Here is a 21736-nt window from a genome sequence, read left to right as displayed (position 1 = left end):
GGCATCGCTAAATCTAGGAGCAGCCTTTCCCCTGTGCTGCTCCATTGTGCTGTGTGGGTATTTGCTCCAGGAGCAGCCATTGGAGGACGAGCCTTTTAAGTACAGCTCCTCCACCTGACAGCCTGTGATATGGGTGCACAGTCCACCGCTGCGCAGCTTTCGGACAAACCCGGAAGCCACGTTAAGTGACTCCAATTGACCCGTGATTGCGTGGGGAACGGACAGATTTTATTGGGCGGGTTACCCACACGCCCAATCGCCCCCGCCCCCCCCCCCCCCTCCCCATTGCCATCCCGCCTCCCCGCGAATACCGGGGGCCCTTGTGTCCAGTCCATCTTATATTGCAGTTTGCAAAATCAAGCATGACTGTTAGTCATTTTCTGTCTTTTGAGGAGGGATACTTAACCTTGTAACTACTGAAAATCTACAGTGTTTTATTACTTCTGTTCATTTATCCATTTGATAAATCTGTTTGGCAATTTACAGCTTAAGACAGGGTCCAGTGAAATGTTTATACTGTGCCTTCCAAAGTCGAGGAAGATTACGTGAGGGCATTTGATATAACCATTTAGTTGAAATAGAGTAGCAAGAGTTTTCTATTCAGTTCATGGACACGCTATAAATCATGCAGATATTGGACAACTGCATACATACTCCAGATCATAGGAGGAGTGATTTGACATATTGAATGCGAGAAAAATAGCAAATGTAACAGCAACTTTTAAACAATTATCCATGTACAAGATTGTGACTGTACAGTTGATTTTGTGTTGCTGCTGATGCTCTTCCACCTGCAATGTAAACAGGACCATTTCAAAAGCACCTGGGGTGAAACAAAATGAGCCACTTCAAGCATTTCTATTTATGTAATGTAAATGTGCTCCAACTCTTGCACTTGGCAGTATTAGGCTGGAGTGAATATGGAAATTTTATCTTCAAATATCCAACCTTTTGGAAACTAATAGAAATATTACTCAACCAAGAAAAAATATATTAAATGCTCACGGCTCAAAAATGAAAGGCGTATGATCAAATGGGAGTGAAAGCCTGACTGTGAAGGTGGTTTAACACACACAGGAGCATGTGGTTTCAGAAAAGATAAATAAGAATCATTTGGGAATTGAATTGACATTTACAGGCCTGTCATGCCAATGAAAAATAAAATTACTGCATCCATCCTTTCTTTATTCTGGTCTGCACATGTTTGATGTTGAACTTAACAACAGCATCTGAATAACATGTTACTTTCCCAGTATGTCTTCACCTCTGATTTTAACCTAACTCACTTTTCAGGCAAGGGGTGAGTTCGGGCCGGACACCCGTTTCATACCCCATTCGATTCGGGCGGGTGTAAAACGGGCGTCCGACCCAATCCCTCTCCATTTCCGGTGCGAGGGTTCGGTTAAAATCGGGGCTTTCCTTTCTGTTGTACATTTTTTTTTGTGTTGTGGTGTCCTCCATCCACGGAAGCATAGGACTGATAGAAAAAGTAGAACAAAGAATACAGGAAATAGAGCACAGCTGAGAAATTGGATTTTCTGGGATGAAAACTGGCGCAAAGAAGTTCAATTTAGGGGGCCAACCTCCTGCACCCAACTAGCGTCAGAAACGCAACCAGTGGCATATTGGGTCGAGTGTGGTAGAAACCTCGCTGGCAGATGCCTAAATCAGGCTAATAAGGGACCTAATACCTATTTTAGGAGCTAAACTGGTAATTGGTTTGTACTGAATGCAGCAGTCTGTATATGTTATTGCATTTAATTAGTGGATTGATATCTGTGTTTTGCTGAGGGTGCCAATGACTGCCATTGAAGGCTATAATTTTAAACCACTGACTTGAGTATGATAGTTCTGAAATTAAAGCTCAAGGTTAGCAATGCATAGTCTGTTACATTGGTAACCTGAGAATCTAATACTTGCACATTTATCATCACGGGACTTGTCCAGAGCCGGAGATCGTATGCTCCTCCACCAGGTTCGGATCATCCTGCTCCTGCCGGCTTATGGCAATACAGCAAGCAAGGCAGGATGCTGCAAGCACAGCAAATTCCCTCGTGGCTGGTCCAGCTCCACTGCCGTAACTTCACATGAAATGCAGCAAGCTGCCTCTCCGGGGAATGTAAGGGCAGCCGGGGCGGGACCAGCAGCCAGCCACGAGAGATATTCCAGCGGGGAATCGCTCAATCTGGCGACAGACAGCGCCTCCAGCTCCATGGAGGCAGGTAGGATGATGCGGGGCGAGAACTGACAGCTTGGGCCGTTGGAGGTGCGAATTGGAACGTGGGAGTACTTTACTCCCAGCAGTAGTGCCCGGATGATCGACTGTTCATTCTGGGAGACTCTAGGATTTAGAGTGGGGAATAATTGGATTGGGAGTGACAGAGGACTGTGATGCAGAAATCTAGAAGTTATAAGAGGAAGTTAGAGCAGTATGGGGAGAGCAAGAAGGAAGTGTGGAGTGGAGAAGGGTAAAAGGCTGGGAGGGGAAGGTAGATGTTTGGGGAGGTGGTCCTGATGGTAGAGGTGGCACCGACAACATTTAAAAAAAATCAGCAGCTGTATACACTTTATTTATTTTAATCTAATTGTATGTGTAATATATTTTTTACATTTTATATTTATAAGAAATAGCTGGGGGAGGGATTGCTACACCAGGAGTTGGGGTCAGCGAGGCAGCTGGCTGGCCCGTGCTATTGGCAGAAGTGGTCATGTTGGGAGCAGGGGTCATGATCATGATTGAAGGAAGGAGCAGATTTTGGGGCATTGGGGAGAAGAGGAGCGAAGATGACAGTGGTAATTCAGAACCAGGGGCACAGCTGAGGGAACAGCTGTGTAGAGAGTGGGGGAGGGGCAGGCTGAGTGAAGAAAAGAGCTTCACATTGATTGAAGGGAAGCACTTAATATTTGTAATAATGTGGTTTAACTAAAATGTTATTTTGTCCCTGGACACACAACTTTTGTCTTCTCAATCGCTCTCTCTTTTGAACTTAGCCAATGTCAATGGATTGAGTTAAATGAACAAAGATGTAAAACTTCAAGGCAGATTTTTTTTATAGGGGACATACACACAAAAAAACTGTTGGTGACATCAGTTACATTTTTGTCTTAAACTGGGAGAGGAAATGGCACTTGCATTGAGTCTAAATTGTTCAGGTTCGTTGAACTTGGCCAAGGAACCAAGCAACCACTCCAAAGTTGTTTACTTATCCCTACTGTCAAGCACATTAATGAGCTTTGTGGTATGGGGGACTGGTTTATATTCCTCAGACACTGAGAGCAATCAGATCTGAGTAATCAGTCAGCCTTCAATAATGAATGGGAAGGTTTGTGTTTATGGATTTAATTATTTCAGGATTTGCAAAGGTCAGCTAGCCAGCAATCTGCATTGTAATCGTACATCACACTGGAAGGCAATTTCTCTGCTGCCTAATTTAGAATGGCTATTTGCTAACTCTGTAAGTTTAACTATTTAAGTCTAAGTCCAGATGATAATCTAGGATGGAAGATGCTGGAGTGAACAGTTATTATTCATGAGGAACACTGTATTCAAATGTTGTTCTTTCCAGTAAGTTATTTTTTAATATGATTGCAAACAACTGATTCACACATTGATTCAGTTTCAAAAGCTAGTTAATACTCCAAGCAATTCCTAAAGTGCTATTCAGAAAAACATTTCTTTATACAGTGACACAATGGTGCTTGGTAATCAAAATGTCCTCCTGTAAAGCTTCTATTAAAATACTACAGACCTTAGCACAGCATTCACACCACGAAAACACAACGGGCATGATTTTAGCCTGGAAAAACGGGTGGGTTGGGGACGGGGGAGGGGTGAGGTAACAATTGCAAAAATCTAAAACCCGCCTCCAACCTGTCCATTTCCGGTTTTCACGGGGGTGGGTCAAGGGGCGGGCAACCAACCGCCTCTCAAGAGGCAGGTTGTGCATTAAAAGCTTTTAAGGAGGCTGCGCGCCTCCATTTTGAAAGCTTTTTTAATTTTAGCCCCTGGGGGCCGGGATTCCCGGGCCTTCTACTTCACGTCACATGAAAGGAGGCGAGACGGCCCGAAGCTGCATGTGAGTGCCTTTATAATACAGCTTGTGATTTGAACTGGTCGCAATTTGATTGCTTTGGATGTATTGTGAACAGTGTGATATTAGCTGAATTTAGGTGAATGTGAATTGTTCTGGATAATAAATGAAATGATGCAACAGATGTGCAGGTTACAAGCCTGTCTTTTTTTTATTCGTTCATGTGATGTGGGCGTCGCTGGCAAGGCCAGCATTTATTGCCCATCCCTAATTGCCCTTGAGAAGGTGGTGGTTTGCTGCCTTCTTGAACCGCTGCAGTCCATGTGGTGAAGGTTCTCCCACAGTGCTGTTAGGAAGGGAGTTCCAGGATTTTGACGCAGCGACGATGAAGGAACGGCGATATATTTCCAAGTCGTGATGGTGTCTGACTTGGAGTGGAACGTGCAGGTGGTGGTGTTCCCATGTACCTGCTGCTCTTGTCCTTCTAGGTGGTCGAGGTCACGGGTTTGGCCTGTTTCTGCCTGCCCATGCTGTTTTGGATGTTCTGTTAGACATTTCGCACATACAGAAGGATCCTTTTGTTAATGAAAAGTTGATGTCCTAGATATCTTCATAGTCAGCAAAAGGAGGAACTTTAAATTTAACGTTGTGTTTGGTGAAGAATGCATCTGATTTTTTTTTAAATTATGGCCAAGTTTGGGGCTATATGTCTGAGTTGTTGGTGGCATTTTAGGGGAATATTTAGCTGTATGATAGTATGACTGATTTATAGTGTTGGTGTGTGTCTGACTTATTGAAGGTCAAGTGGAGGTTTCTTGGCCCATTTAAAATTTGGAATAATATAATTTGTTATCCCAAATAACATGCTGGCTGGAGAGCAACTGGTTTCTCTCAAATAGACAAACATATCTTTTCCACTGAAAACAGCTATAGGCTGCCTTTTCAGAGAGTTTTCAGTCAGTTTCATTTCCTGGAACACCTTTCTTCAAAAACTGTGTTGTGAAGCCATGGAAGTTCATATTGCCATCTGTGGCAGCTTAAACATTTATGGTTTGTTTTTTGTGAGGCTGTGCAAAATTGTCTGTGTTAAAATATCCCAGTGACATGAATAATACCATTGTGCTACAGGCCACTGCATCCACATTTTGGATTGAGCAACACTTTTCAGTGGCAAAGAAGCCACTTTGATCCAGCCCCTTTGAGATTTCACTAGTCGCATTGATTTTTGTTCCATTTGCATTACCAAATCATTAAATGGTTTCAATGTCCCTTAAATAAAATTCTATATGTTATTCAAGACATACAGGCGTATGGAAGCTGCACTGAATGCCCCTTATACAGTAGAAACAAAATAAGCCATATTGGAAATAGAAAGATGCATGGTCTTTTGTCTTAGAAGCTTTATAATAAAAATCAAATCAGATCTACAACACTAAATGAAAGAAGTGACAGGTTTGTTCTTATGCATTTGATTTTGACCATTTTCAAAAATGCAATCTTGGACAAAAAAAGAAGTTGGACTGATGATTCCCAACTGTATTGAGGTATCCCTTTGTGTGAGATAGGGAAGGTGCAATTATCTTTGTGTTTCAATCTAATATATCATTCCATTACATTATGATATCAGGCATTCTCAAAACCAGTTGTCATGTCTGAACACAACTTCATCTTTGCAGAATTATGAAATCAATTAATAAAAAGCACAAGGTATTACAGGGTAGATTGGAATGATCTCGCCCAAGAAATTTCTACCTTTGACTGGCATCAAATCTACCACTCAAACAATCCAAAATTCATTTGGTCTCAGACCAAGCAGCTCATATCTCGTGTTGTCGAGTGCCAAGTCTTGTTAAAGCAGCTATGCATTGTCTCACAGTGCTGGTTTAATGAAAGGAATGTTGAATTACTTACCAGGAAACAAAAATACTTTCTCTATATAAAGGGTTACCCATCCAAGCCCCTATCTGAAATCTGAGGTGAACGTCTGAACAAACTACACCATTCTTTGATAGCCTCCACAGACTAATGGATAATGTTGATCGGTATCAAGGTTACCACTCCATTATTACAGAAAAAGTTACTTACCATACCTCTGCATATGGTAGAGATGTTGAACACCATATTAGCTGAAAAGTCAATCAAAATTTCCAACTAAATGAGATGGTTCAATCAGCAGAATCATTATTCGGATCGAGAAAATTATGTGTACTTTTCAAAAGCTTGATTCTAAATAAGCAGCTGGATCAAATGGCATAGAAATTGGTTTACAAAGCCTTTTCTGAGGAATTGGTTACTCACCTTCCTCATCAATATAAGTTGGTGGCCTTTCTAAATGAAAAGCAGCAAAAACATGCCTGAAAACAAAAGGCCCCTCCCTAATGACTACAGGGCAGAGCTTCAGCTATTGATCACATCATCGCTCATGAACCCCATCGTGATTTAGAAGCTATTGTCCTCAATTGTAACCACTTGCTTTCTGGTTGCCAATTGCACTTCAACACAACCTGGTCAACTTGCAGTATTATCAATAATGTTTTCTTAAAATAGAAGGGTTCACAATGTCAGAGCAGTAATTATCAACATATACAGAACATTCAGTAGGATGTTATGCTAGCCTCTTTGTGAAGCTGGAACTCTTTTGGCGTATCAGCTGTGTTGGATAGATGACTTTCTAAGAGGTCACAACTGTGTGGTTATTCATAACACTTGCAAGGGACAGCTCAGAGAAGTGTATGTGGGATGATTCAGCTCTTTTTTAGTCAACAATCTTCTGAATTCTGAATTTATGAGACTTTTGCTGATGTTGCTGCTCTCTACAGAAGTTAACTCTCCATCTTAAAAAATTGCACTAGTCAGATCAGCAGAAGTAGAGAGTGCACTGGCAGCTTTTGTGCTATCATCATCTATGATAAGTTGAGTAAAAACATTTTTTGGAAATCTTGAATGTGATGTTTGTGGTTTCACAACGATAGGATTGGCAATGTTTTTCATGACAAGGTTTGTGACATCTGTTGGGAATACCTTGTGACAGCATCAGTGGGTTGCAGTTTCTAGAGATTACTCTATTTCAGTAGCTGATAGTTTTGTGACAATATACAGTATTTGGTTTCACACACTGCAGTCAGTGGCCAACGTATTGGGGAGGAATAAAAAAAACTTTTTAAAACTTTATATTTTCAGCATGGTAAACCAGTGCATTTGAAGATCAATGTGTGGCACCATGGATTGATGGGAGAGTGGTTTGATTTTCACATACTGCTTAGATTATCATCTCAATTGTGTTGCTGTGTGCATGTATTGAGCGAAGACCAAGTAGTTTTCCAAAAAGGGAGAGGAAAAATCAGGGGCTGCTCTCACACATCCTCAGAATGATGTTGGCTAAGAACTTGAGAGCAGCTGGCCCAACTTCTGAGTCAGAGTTGGCATGTGGCTTTGAAGATGAGGAATTGGGAAGAAAAAGATTAGACGTTTACCCTAAATCAAATTCAAAAAAGAATCCCAGGCCTGTTAAGAGGAAAATACTTGTAAAATTTTCATTTGCAATCTGATGGATCATTGCTATGTTATTTATGAGGGCAGGACAGATAGCTCGTGGACAGATGGATAACTGATCAACAACCAAGCCAAATGGACCAGAAGGTACCAATTTCAATTCTTGAGCCTGGATTTTAACTCCGACCGAACAGTGTGAACGGATCAGGCAAGTTGTTAAAATGGCGGTCGTGGGGTTTGCGACGCATTCCCACCCACTGCCACTTTAACTCTAACGTCATAATCAGTGCCGCAACGCAGCTTTAACTCTTGGGACTGTGAGACCCGTACGGCACCGAACCTCCCCCAGTGAACCCTGACGGGATTGGGCAGGGTGGCCAAGTAAGTTTCTTTTTTATCACTATCCTTGTGGGCTAGGAGGAGCAGGAGTGTTGCCCCGGGTCCTGCAATGGTCCTTGGGCCTCCCCAGCCCTGTCCTTGCCTCTACCTCCAAGTGCTGGCACCTCCTTAGAGACCCCCACCACCAAGCACTTGGGTCCCGATAACATACGAGTCCCAGCACGATTCTCACTCGTTCCCTCCTGCCATGACATCAGTTCCCCCCTCCCCATTTCAGCCGAGAAATAGATCAGAGTTAAAATGGCCCAAGCCTCACACTGAACTCTTTGTGAGGGTTTCCGATCTACCCTGAATGTGCCCCCGCTTAAAATCTGGGCTTTGGTCTCTGCTGTGTGAATTGATCTCTGCCAGTGCAGCACTTGGAGTACTTAAATTTGTCTCAGTACCCCTGGCTCACAAGGAGAAATATCAGCTAAGGTTCCCCCTTCTGATCAGTATTCAGTGACCCTTGATGGAAGTGTGTACCAGTGGAATTAGACCCTAGCAAAAGTCAACGCCTTAGTGAGAGGCTGGGAGAAAGTTGTAGGGAGAAACCTCAGCTTCTGCATAGAGTTGGTGTAGAAATCCTACTGTAATGAAAAGGTCAACTTCATTTACTGTGTATGCAATTGCTCTTTACTGAAACATCAGTTGCGCAACATCAAAACTCCATAATATATTCAAGGGGAATTATATAACTATTAAAATGTTTCATTATGGTAATAAGAATAAATTGAAATGACTTTTTTGCAAGACTGGAGAACATATTTATGCATTAATTTTGTTTCTAAATGCAACAAAATTGGTTTTATTTATTACAAATGAGCTTTCTTGTATATACAACCTTCTAATTTAAAAGGTATTCATAGCTGCAATGTTGATTATTGGACTCCGAGCAGAGGAAGCCATTACTAGAAATTGATATTAAATCTTCCATCCCGGACCTGTAAAGAGTTAACTTTAATACTTAGCTTGATAAAGATTTAATAGTTTAATAAAGGTTTCATTGTGACTGTAAAGTTTCCCAAGGCTTTGGTTTGAAACCCATGTGGTCTAACAGTATTTTTGGAGCAATTTATTCAGCTGATTGTGTATGTTATGCACTTCTCTATGCTTTTCCCACTTCATTATGACATCTGTATTTAATTTCTTCAATTCACCTTTGGGGGAAAGATTTTCTTTGGTAAATATGTGTTAGCGACATTCTAAACATGAGGGGACGATTTCCTATGGTCATATGTTCACGACATCCTAAGCATAATGGGGGCAATTTTAACCTAATCGCCCATCAGGAAACTGACGAGATCGGGTGCAATGCTGGTTTTACACCCACCCAATTTTATTCTCCATTGAAGTCAGTGGGAAGTAATATTGGGCGGGGTGTACAACTGGCATTTCACCCAATCCTGTGGGTTTCCCGCCCTGCGAGTTAAAATTACCCCCAGTGGAAAGATTTCCTCTGGTTGTGTGTTCATGGCATCTTAAACATAATGGGAAGATTTCCTCTGAGCATTACTTCTAGCAAAGTCATAAACGTGCTCTTTTGGATTGCTTTTGCGATTTCACTAGAAAGAATAATTAGAGGAAATCTTCTGGCTGTGAAAGGCATAGTGAAGGAGATAACAAACACAATCAGCCCAGTAAATTGCATTGGAAGTACCCTTTAACTACAGGAGTTTCAATGGAATGTGTTAAGAAATCTCCTGGGAGGATTTTTCCCTACTATAAAACCATTATCACACTATGAAATCTTTGTATCAACACCAAGTTAAGCGGTATCGTCACTAACACATTACAGCAGGAAGAAATTGCCCTCCTCCTCTCCCCCCAACACCCCTCCCACCCTGACCCCATCCAGCTCTGTTTGTGCTTGCGTCAATAGTGTTAAAAGAGCTCTTTAGAAAATATATATTTTTCCAAACTACTGCTTTCTTTTCTTTTGAACAAAATGTGGGGTTTCTTACCACAATGGAGGCCCTTTGTATTGGAGAATGTGTATTGCAGAATGACCCATTGCAGTGGGAGCAACAACTTCACATCAATTTAGGACCCACTCAACCCCTGCTACTGGCTGAGAAATCAGCAAAGAGTGGAACCATTCCAGGATAGATGGGGAACTTTCCTGTGAGTGACATCACTGGAGCAGCATCGAGTCCCAGCATGGCCGGGCTAGTTTGACATAAGATTTTTTTTTTAAAAACACGAAGGAATATTTTTTATATATGTATATAGACATAGACAAATGGGACAAAAATGTAGTCTCTCAAGGCTTTCATTCCCCACAACTCAGACAATTCTTCATAATTGCATCTGATCTGCCTGGTAAATGACCTCATGCAATCTCTGGGTGCAAGTTTGCACATTACATGCCTCACTTTGGTAAACACAAGATATACAAAGTAAAGAAAAATGTTTTAAAAATTTGAACACTAGTTTTTAAAAAAAGTGTAGTTGATATTTGAAAAGTAACTGAAATGTAATGGTGAAGTCTAAATCACAATGATAGTTTAATACTCATTGGAGTTTTATTATCAGATTGAATATCTGTGAGAAAATATTGTCAGGCATTAAAGAAGAGGATTTACCTTGTAAATGTTCTCTCACTACAGGAAAGTTAACAACTTGCTTTTCAGCACATTTTCTGTTTACAAATCTAATGCATTAGTTTATGAGCCCCATAAATTCAGAATAAAAGGTGCAGAACTGCATACGCTAAGGCTGATTAAAGTCTCTGTCTTCTGCATGTTCTTGGCCCTCACCTGACATTATTTAGTTGGCCATGATTGCAAGGCTGTATCTCTTCTCCTTGATTTCATTTATTACCTAGGCAGCGTGAGTTATTATCCTAATCAATGAATGAGAACCTTGGCCGTTAGCCACTGCTGACTTCAGAGATCTTTGTTGCGTGAATTATCTGGTTGATGTGCAAATACTGAACTGTCACCCATCACTGAGGAAAAGTTCAAATTAATTCTTCCGCAAAAATTGGGTACAGGTTTGTCCCTTCTCTTCCATTCCCCATTTAGACTTTTCTTCCTAACACTGTCACTGTACAGCATGTACACAGGAGTGCAAGATCACGAGAAATGCTTGACTGTGCGCGTACTTGCATCTCCACACATCTCTTTATAATGAGCTCCACCTTTAAGTGCTTCAGTCAATGGAGAATTGGATCATTCTGCACGAATGAACCACCAATTATTTTGCCTATTTTCCATCCATAACATGCTAATAACAGCTAAATTATGTTTGTTGAGGAAAAAGTACATAAGCATTTGGAAAATATTAATTCCATATTTTGATTGTGTTTCAATTAATTCAACATTAGGTTTTAACTCTGTTTTTAACTTGTGGCTAAAGCCAGGTTTAGAATATTGGATGAAATTTCTGTCCTTTAAAGGAACTTGATATCCTATAGAAGTTTCAGGAAAGAGTAATTTCCAGAACAGATACTCACATAGCTTGAGTTGTTTTTACTGAAGAAAAGAAGATTGAGAGGGGACATTATCCAGGGTCTTACATTATGAGGGAAATGGGTAATTTAGGTATAAGTTCTAGACTGTGATTGAGCCTAAAATAAACGAACCACAAGCAAAATGTGGGATTAAAATAGTTTTTCCTCTGCAGAATAAATAGTTTCTGAAATAAAATCCCAACAAAAGCCATTAGTACTGTTCTAATTAACTTCTTGAACAAAGACCTTCATGGAAATCTGCTTAAAAGTAAAATTGAAGATTATAAGGATAAATGTAAATGGAGATTATCAAACCCTCCACTGTTCCTATGCTTCCAGGACCATAGAAATGCTATTCATGGAAAGTAACTGGGCAGACTAATCGATGTAGGTTGAGATGTTTGTTTGATATCCTGTAGGTTTGGTAGATTGACTTGTGAATTTCACGGAGATTTATCTTGCATGGTTTACCTATGCAAATGAAGTAACTTGGGAGAGGTTAACTGCTCACGATCAGGTGTTAGGGGCCTTTTTCATTCCATATGTGTCTGTGTTAATATGAATACGAACAAATGATACAGCACTGGTAGAGAGGTGGCCAATTTTGTTCCATTTGTGAGAATCCAAACCACAATTTGGAAGGTAAACCAAAGCAAGACATCAGGAGAATACTGTTATTACGAATGATCATGGGAGAAAACGGACATGGACTTGAGCTAATCCAAGGAAAGACTGTTAGACGGGATTGGGTCACAACTGTGGTTGGAATCAGCTTGGGTTTTCTTTTTAAAGTATCTCGAGTTTCACTGGAGATTCCATTGAAAAGATGGGTAATCTTGAATATAAATGACCTGAAATATAAATTACATAATTTTGACCTGAGCTTTGCTGGAGGGGCCATAGTGTTTAGAGTTTATAAATCAGAATGTTCCTGACATCCTCATGGGGGTGAAGAGCTGATGAAAGAATCAGGACTTTGCCAGAGTAGTCAATTCCAAAATCTTAGTAAAAGATCTGCTTATAACCAATGGATCTTGTTAATTTGTAATTTACACTTTGCCTGATAACAGTTTAAATGGTGGGCAGAGTGGATAATGGCAGGATTTCTGTGCTTGAAATAATAAGTTAAAAGATTTGTATTTTAACTCATATTTTATTTCACATTTTATTGCTGGAGCAAATGCATTATTTGCGATGTTACGCCATCAAGACTAATCAAGTAATACTTCTTCAAGGGGAAATTCTAGCATTTTTAATATGGGCAATTGTCAGTGCACTAGTCTGATTATATGAAATCCAATATGTGGCTTTATTTCCTCAAAATGAAAATAGCAGCTTAGCTTGAATGTGTGAACTAGGGATTTGATTATTTTCTTCCAAAATCTATAGCGTGGATTTACTGGATGTGAGTGTGAGTTAGTGGAGGCTTTGATCTGATCGTAGGGATTGCTTAATCTGAATATACAGGATTTTTTTGTGTGGGGGGGTTAGTAAATTGGAAGCGGACAGAAAAATATCAGTCTACTTACTGAGTATGTTGACTGTCAAGTGCAGGCTACTTCCACTCCTGTTTCATAGAATCCCTCTTGTAGGCAGCACCCTTCACCACTTTTTAAGAAAACATGGCCCTCATTGCTACTTAAGTTGAAGGAAAAACATTTTGCATTTAAATAGCACCTTTAACATAGAAAAATGTCCTATGGTTGCTCCACAGAGGTGTAATCAGATAAAAATGGATGCCAAGATACGGAAGAAGGTATTAGGAGGGGTGACCAAAAGCTTGGTCAAAAAGATTGGTTTTAGGCAGGGAATTCCAGAGCATAGAGCCTACAGAGCTGAAGGCACGGCCACCATTGGTGGGAGAAGGCAGGAGAATGCATGAGACTAGAATCACAGGAACAGAGAGTTGTAGGGCTGGCGAAGGTTACAGAGACAAGGGATTTAAAAACAAGGATAAGAATTTTATATTGGATGGTTTGGAGGACTTGTAGCCAATATAGATCAATGAGCAAAGGTGTGATTGGTGAGCAGAACTTGAGGTGTGATAAGGTAAGGGAAGCAGAGTTTTGGATGTGCTGAAGTTTACGAAGAGTGGAGGATTGGAGTCTGGCCAGGAGAGTATTGGAATAGTTGAGTCTGGAAATGACAAAGGCATGGATGAGGGTTTCAGCAGCAATGAGCTGAGGTAGGGCAGAGGTAGGCTATACTATGAAGATTATGGGAGCCAAAGATAGATCCTTGAGGTCTCTAGAGGTAATGGTGCAGAGGGAGGAAGAGAAGCAATTGTTGGAAATGCTCTGGCTGTGATTGGTTAGGTAAGAGTGGAAGAAAGGGTGGTTAGTCCCACTGAGCTGGACAATAGAGAAGTAGCTTCGGAGGAGGATGTTTTAGTCAGTGGTGTCAAAAGCTGCAGAGAGATTGAGGAGGGATAATGCACCATGGGAGGTTGGAAATGGGGGTGTATTTTGTAAAGATAGAGGGGTCAAGGTTGTTTTTTTTTAATGGGGTTGATGACAGTGATTTTGAAAGTGACGGAGACAGTACATGAAGAAAGGGGACCATTTACAATTCAAGGTAGCATGGGTGCTAGGAGGGAGGTTGGGTGGTCAGCAGGTCAGGGAGCAGGAGATGGATGTCATGGGGTTGGGGTGGGGGGGGAGATAAGAGAGAAACGAGATAGTGAAGTGGGTCAGAGCTAGAGCAGGGGAGCCTAGAGGGAGGCTTGGCTTGGTGGGCAAGGGGAAGGGGGGAGCAGCAACGGTAACTGAATAGATGGTCTCAATCCTAGTGACAAAGAAGTCCACGAGCTCCTCGAGCTTGTTGGAGGTAAGAGTAGAGATGCTATGGGAGAGAGGTTTAATGAGATGCTTAGTAGTAGAAAAAAGAATCTGGCGTTATCTTTGCTAACAACCATCACATTGTACTATGTGCAGAATATCCATCTCTTAACAGGCTGCAACTCCAACTCCTCTTGAAAACTATTCAGTAATTGTTTACCAGAAGTCTCAATGATTTACTAAAAGCAGCCTCTTTGCACCTTCAGGCAATTATTAATCCATGCAGGCAGATATTGATTAGTTATTTGCAACAGAAGTGTGCCATTTCTTTCAGATTTCACATTTCACTTCAAGTTATTCCATGTATCTATCAGGCTGTAAAAATCAAGTGCTTTAACAGATAAGAAACTGCAAAGTGAATTGTTATTCACTTTACCAGTGACACATGGACACCTAATGCATGTTTGTTCCTGAACGTACAATGGATCACTTTCCAGTTGCAGGCTACTGGGCACAGTGGTTGTGATTGTCATGGACTGGTGTCACAAAATACTGCTGCATTAAAGGGTGAATACACAACTGTCAAAATCTTTTTTTTTCACTCTGAAGGATGAGTGGTTTCAACCCAATATCTTGACATTCAGGATAATCATCACAAACACTGGTGCTAATGGTGAAGGCAGTGCAGGAAGTTGAGTTTTACACACTGAAAATTGGGGATAATACCCTGAGGAACTGAAGACCAGTAACCATTGTCAGAGTTGCTGTTCATTTTGTGGACAGCTCTATCACTCAGTTAGCAAGACTGTTCTAAAATTAGTGAGAAGTGCCAGGACTCACTTTGATACTGGAAAATGTTGATTGGATAAATCTCCAGTTTTCATACTGGGGATACAAACAGGTATCAATTCCATGGGATGGAGTATTCTGAATTCACTTATTCTATCCCTTCTTTGCTCTGTTCACCCTTTCCTCCCTGCCTCTCTCAGATAATTTGATTTGCTAGCTAATGTTCATTAGAAAAGATCATTTAACAAAAAGAAATCTGAAATGCAAAGGTTTAGAAGTAACCTCAGCCCACAAAATGAAATTGAAATCAATTAACTGGAGTAAATTTGAGGATTAGCTGTTTAATAATCTAGCAGTAAACAACAGTCAACATGGATTAAGGTGGGGAAGATTTGCCTGACCAATCACCTCGACTTCTTTAAGGAAGTGGACTGTGGAACATCTACAGTGTGGTATGGCGAGACTTCCAAAAGACATTGGATAAAGTTCCACATGAAAAGCTATTAGATAAGCTCAAAGCTGAGGGGATTCAGGTCCATTCTTGGAAATGGTTAAAAATTGTCTGCAGGCTAGAAAACAATGGATATTTATTCGAGGAATTATGTAGGGGTGGGGGAAAGTATTGAGTGCAGTGCCCCAAGGCTCAGTATGGGGACAGTGCTATTTGAAATATTACAATGACTTTGATTCAGAAAGTCAGTGAAAATTGGTCACCGATGGAGCAGTGGAATTGAAGAAGGCAGCTCAGAAATTACAGAATGAGTTCTGACTCACACCCTTACAGGCATGGCTTTATTTAACATTAAAATTGTGTGGTCCAAGTCAGATTGTCTCCTATTATCTATCCTCCAGCATATGACTGCAATAACAAAATAATAAAAATAATTAGAAAAGTTCTAATTATTGATCTTCTTTCTTCACACACTGTTTTATTAATTCTTAGCTGAAATATTCTTCGGTTTGCTGTGGTATGTCTGGGTAAAAGTACTTACACATGGGGCTATTCTTCACATGAGTCGAGACATTGAGTATCTACCCCAAGCCCAATCTTTGTCCAGTGTCCAACACTTTCAACCAGGAGTAGCTAGTTGATTTTTTCCCCCCCACGCTCTCTATCACAGGGAACACTAGGACCAATCACAGCACCCAGTGCTGCCCCATGTCTGAAAAACTGATACAACAAAGACATGGCATAGAACCTGGGACCTTCCTGTCCTGCATGACTTATCAGAATCATGATTGTGACTTATCAGAATCATGATTGACCACAGTTTTCCCTGAGCTAGAGAGTGCGGGAAAAAAAATTAGCGGGTGGCTCCCGCTGGAAATTGTGAACGTTGGAGCAGGATTGGGCTTGGGTAGACACTCACTGTCTAGACTCGTGAATAAAAGCACCTGCAAATGCTGGAAGATCGATATCAGGAGACTGATGTTTGACTGATCCATCAGCAAAGTATCATAGCCTTGTCAAAAGTAAATTAAACTCTGGGATTTAGTTATAGTATTCACTAGCATTCCAGCAATTTTTGCCTAAGTAGTTATTTTACAGATCTTCCTGTGGGTTACATTATCTTATTTATTTTTCACAATTGTTGTTTACATCTTCGAAATGTTCAGTTGTTCAGGTTATCCAATCTATTTTCAGTTTATTTTACAGATCTTCCTGTGGGTTACATTATCTTATTTATTTTTCACAATTGTTGTTTACATCTTCGAAATGTTCAGTTGTTCAGGTTATCCAATCTATTTTCAGTTATCTTGTCTTTTGTAAAGTAAGTTCACTTCTTTGTTACAGGTGGTATGTTGGGTTTGAGTTGGCCCCAAGATGATTTATCTACAAATGGGAGATTGAAACTGAGTTGATCTTCCATGGTAGACTTGGTAAACCAATAACTAAGCCAGGCAGGCCAGTGGGACTCCAGGGCACAGTTGAGTCATCCTGGCTCTTAGGACCTGTCACTATTAACTGGGAATTTCACCATTGATCACTGCAAGCCAGTAACCTAAAGGGTAAAGTGATCCTAGCCAGACAAGCAATAGGAAACTTTCATGTGCTTTGTGCTAATAAGCTTCGTGAATGGTGGTGGACAATTAAACAACTAACGGGAGGAGAAGGCTCAGTGAACATCCCCATCCTCAATGATGGCAGAGCCTAGCATGTGAGTGCAAAAGACAAGGCTGAAGCTGTTTTCAGCCAGAAGTCATGATGGATGATCCATCTCAGTCTCCGCCCGAGATCCCCACCATCACAGAAGCCAGTCTTCAGTTAATTCGATTCACTCCATGTGATATCAAGAAATGGCTGAGTTCACTGGATACAGCAAAGGCTATGGGCCCCGACAACATCCCGGCTATAGTACTGAAGACTTGTGCTCTAGAACTAGCTGCTCCTCTAGCCAAGCTGTTCCAGTATGGCTACACGACTGGCATCTACCCGACAACGTGGAAAATTACCCAAGTATGTCCTGTCCACAAAAAGCAGGACAAATCCAATCCGGTCAATTACCGCTCCATCTGTCTACGCTCAATCATCAGCAAAGTGATGGAAGGTGTTGCCGACAGTGCTATCAAGCGGCACTTACTCACCATAACCTGCTTACTGATGCTCAGTTTGGGTTCCACCAGGACCACTCAGCTCCAGATCTCATTACTCCAAACATGGAGAAAAGAGCTGAATACCAGAGGTGAGGCGAGAGTGACTGCCCTTGACATCAAGGCAGCATTTGACCGAGTGTGGCATCAAGGAGCCCTAGTAAAATTGAAGTCAATGGGAATCAGGGGGAAAACTCTCCAGTGGCTGGAGTCATAACTAGCACAAAGGAAGATGGTAGTGGTTGTTGGAGGCCATCTCAGCCCCGGGACATCACTGCAGGAGTTCCTCAGGGCAGTGTCCTAGGCCCAACCATCTTCAGCTGCTTCATCAATGACCTTCCCTCCATCATTAGGTCAGAAGTGGGGATATTTTTTGATGATTATACAGTGTTCAGTTCCATTCACAGCCCCTCAGATAATGAAGCAGTCCGTGCCCGCATCCAGCAAGACCTGGACAACATTCAGGCTTGGGCTGATAAGTGGCAAGTAACATTCGCGCCAGACAAGTGCCAGGCAACGACCATCTCCAACAAGAGAGAGTCTAACCACCTCCCCTTGGTATTCAACGGCATCGCCGAATCCCCCACCATCAACATTGACCGGAAACTTAACTGGACCAGCCACATAAATACTGTGGCTACAAGAGCAGGTCAGAGGCTGGGTATTCTATGGTGAATGACTCACCTCCTGACTCCCCAAAGCCTTTCCACCATCTACAAGGCACAAGTCAGGAATGTGATGGAATACTCTCCACTTGCCTGGATGAGAGCAGCTCCAACAACATTCAAGAAGCTCATCACCATCCAGGACAAAGCAGCCCACTTGATTGGCACCCCATCCACCACCTTAAACATTCACTCCCTCCACCACTGGCACATCGTGGCTGCAGTGTGTACCATCTACAAGATGCGCTGCAGCAACTTGCCAGCACCTCCCAAACCCGCGGCCTCTACCACCTAGGAGGACAAGGGCAGCAGGCGCATAGGAACACCACCACCTGCACGTTCCCCTCCAAGTCACACACCATCCTGACTTGGAAATATATTGCCGTTCCTTCATTGTCGCTGGGTCAAAACCCTGGATCACCCTACTTACCAGCACTGTGGGAGTAGGTTCACCACACAGACTGCAGCAGTTCAAGAAGGTGGCTCACCATCACCTTCTCAAGGGCAATTAGGGATGGGCAATAAATGCTGGCTTTGCCAGTGACGCCCACATCCCATGAATGAATAAAAAAAGTGCCGTGTGGCTTGAGTTGATTGTACTCCAGCAGTATTGCTGTGCAAACTTGAGGATACCTCAGCCTTCCCAACCAGTGTTTATGTAAGTATGATTTATCTCTAAAGGGAGAAAATGTGCATCCCATATCGGACAAATGGAAATTGCTTATTTGGACTTCTCAATTTGGTTTGGAGACACTTAAGCATGGTGATGAGTTTCTATGCATGTCAGACTCCAGCAAACTAAATAAAGATACCTTTTCATCCATTGACACTTTAGCTTTGCAATCTCTACTGGTCTATTCTGTTCAACCTGTCTGGTGGTAGTTTGCCTATTTTGTTTGTAATTATAGTTCTGTTCTTACACTTGGATTTTGCTTGCTATTGTCATTCTTTGTCAGCTTCTCTTAAGTTCAGGTCTGATAAACAACCTCCAATGTTCCTTTCTGTATTTTTTTTCTTCTAACTTAGTGAGTATTTCCTCTGAAGCTCTCATCAATCTTCTATTGCCCTTGATTCAGTCATTCTGGAGTCTCCTCCGAATGCCAAATTCTTGGCCTTTTATTGATAATACTCTTCGGTTGATGCTTGTGCCTGGAACCCTGCATCATATGACCCTTTTGGTCTATAGAGGCCTGACGGTATTGAATTAGGCCTCGAAAGAGGTCTAGTTAACATTGCAGAGTCCTCACCACACAGAGACTGCTCTTGATGGTGCAGATATACCAAAAACATGGCCCATGCAAAGAACGACCCAGTCCCAAAAGGATTTAACAGGTTGACTGCCAAAGTAAATAACCACAGTATCTTTCTGCATGCTGCAATAGTTACAGCCTGGATGACCCAGCACACTTCTATGAAAAGCTACTAACAAAGGCACAACATGATGAAAAAGTTTGCATAGAATGTGTTGCAATGTAAAACTCACCCTGGCAGCCAGTAGATAAGAATTTTGGAAGCAGAATGTTCTCTCTCTGGCAGTCCCTCAGGGTCGAGGATGACTTGGTGGAAGATGCCTGTGCATGGATTCTTTTAACATGGGGTGGTCGTTGCCCACCAACCGGTCCCAGCGGAGCGAAGTCTTGGCCCAATGGCAGGGAAATCCGATGCGATTGGAGACCACGCTCTTTTGTAGGACAGGGACAGTGCAGCACTTCACTGGAGTGTCAGCCTAGATTTTAGTGCTCAAGCCTCTGGAGTGGGACTTGAACTCACAACCTTCTGACTGAGAGGCAACATGTGCTACCCACTGAGCCACGGCTGACACTACAGAATGTTCTAGAAACATAGGCATTGCTAAACCCCTTGATTGTGGCAGCAAAATCCTTGTATCATTTGGAACTGTTCCACTGGGGAGTGAGCTTTATGATCAAAAGAGTGACACAAACCCAAACCCATTGAAACAGGTTTATCTTTTTAGATTTGGTTACATTAACTAAAATTGCACTTGAAGTAAGTGGGTGCCATTTCAAAAGAATGATACTTGACAGGTCTTAGACACCCCTCCCTTCTTCTCAAAAAGCTCTTTAATGGAAGAGTGAATGCACATGCTTTAAGTAGTTTGAAAACCTTGATGTGAATAATAATTTGAAGTAAGTAAAACAGATTAATGAGTCAGTACTAATAAGCATTTTAATCCTGCCAACACCAAGGAACATTTCTGTACCCAGCTACTAGCAAAAGTGACTGTCAGTTTATTCGGTGAATATCATTAATAAATCACATCATTGGAGTGGCTTTACTTGTAGTTTTCTCGAGCCATTTCACCAGGATAATTATGAAGATGCTCATGTTTTGTGCATGTTCTTCAGGATAATGAAGTGCAGTCTTTGATAGATGGTGCATATATTGGATAAAAAAAAAGAACATGTCAAAATGAAATTATATTCTGTACCTTCTAATAAAATGAGAGCTGTCTGTACGTTTCTGTAAACGTATTTACATTTTACGGTGCAAGTCGTCCATTTCCTTGAATCTGTGTTTTATATGGTGGAAAATGCTGCTGTTTTACTTAGATCCTGATGCCAATGCAGTTTAGGAGATTGAAATGCCCAAAGCTAGGAAATCTGGGACTGAAGCTGAGAAATGTCTCAATACACAGTCAGCAGATGGAAGGAAGAAGAGCCAATAGAGCAATTTTGCCACGATGAGGTCGTGCAGAAGTGACTTGAAGATACAATTCACTGATATAGTTGTGTTTTGCATGGTAAAACAGAAATGGTTTGCCAAGTTCTTCAGCATGAAAGCGCTGCCCCCTTCAAAAAAGTGCAGCCTACAAACAACTTTTGTTTCCTGCATTCCTTAAATATATAGCTTCAAGCTCCAATCATTTTGTACTATTTAATCTACACGGTAAAAATAAGTGTCAGAGTGAATGCTTACTCGTAAATAGTAGTTGCTGTACTGTTTTCAAGAGTATTTTAGAAGCTTTGGTTGCCAGATAATGTTAAGGAAATATATGAAGAAACAAGAAAATTGAACCATAGATGCTTAAAGCACCAAAGGAGGCCATTTGACCAATTTATGCAAGATAATGTTACTAATCCCTTTTGGTGGCTAAGATATCTAAAGAAATAAATAATGTTGATTAAGAAGGAAAGGAATCATAGAAGCACAGATATTTACAGCACAGAAGGATGCCATGTGTCCGATTGTGTCTGTGCCGAGTTTGCCCCAATACTGGGGAAAGTCCAAAGCCAGAAATGTAAATTCACGAATAAGACTTTTGCAGTTTTTCCAGTATTACTGCTGATTTCTGATCCACCCCACTGTACAAACAAGGCAGATCTGGAACATAGGTATCACAATGCCACAATACAAAGGGCTTAAGCGCATACATTCACTCCAAGGATGCATTTACAGTACAGCTGTATTGCTGTGCCATGCAGTTTCGGGTTGCACCTGTGCTGCAGTTATAATGTAAATGCAGTCTAAATCTGGAGTCAGGGTCCACCCTAACACAGAAGCAAAGCAGAGTGAAACTAGGGAAGGCTGAGGGGGAAG

The 21736-nt window shown here is 41.5% G+C and overlaps 1 protein-coding gene across 5 annotated transcripts in view; it reads left to right on the top strand.

The window, feature by feature from the left end:
- The window catches only part of opcml (opioid binding protein/cell adhesion molecule-like), an 859132-nt gene that overhangs the window by 722002 nt on the left and 115394 nt on the right, over positions 1 to 21736 (top strand). The window lies entirely within an intron of this gene.

Source organism: Heptranchias perlo, chromosome 33 (assembly GCF_035084215.1).
Source record: "Heptranchias perlo isolate sHepPer1 chromosome 33, sHepPer1.hap1, whole genome shotgun sequence".
NCBI lineage: Eukaryota > Metazoa > Chordata > Chondrichthyes > Hexanchiformes > Hexanchidae > Heptranchias > Heptranchias perlo.
The sequence above is the reverse complement of the archived record's forward strand: the minus strand, read 5'-3'. Positions and strand labels throughout refer to the sequence as shown.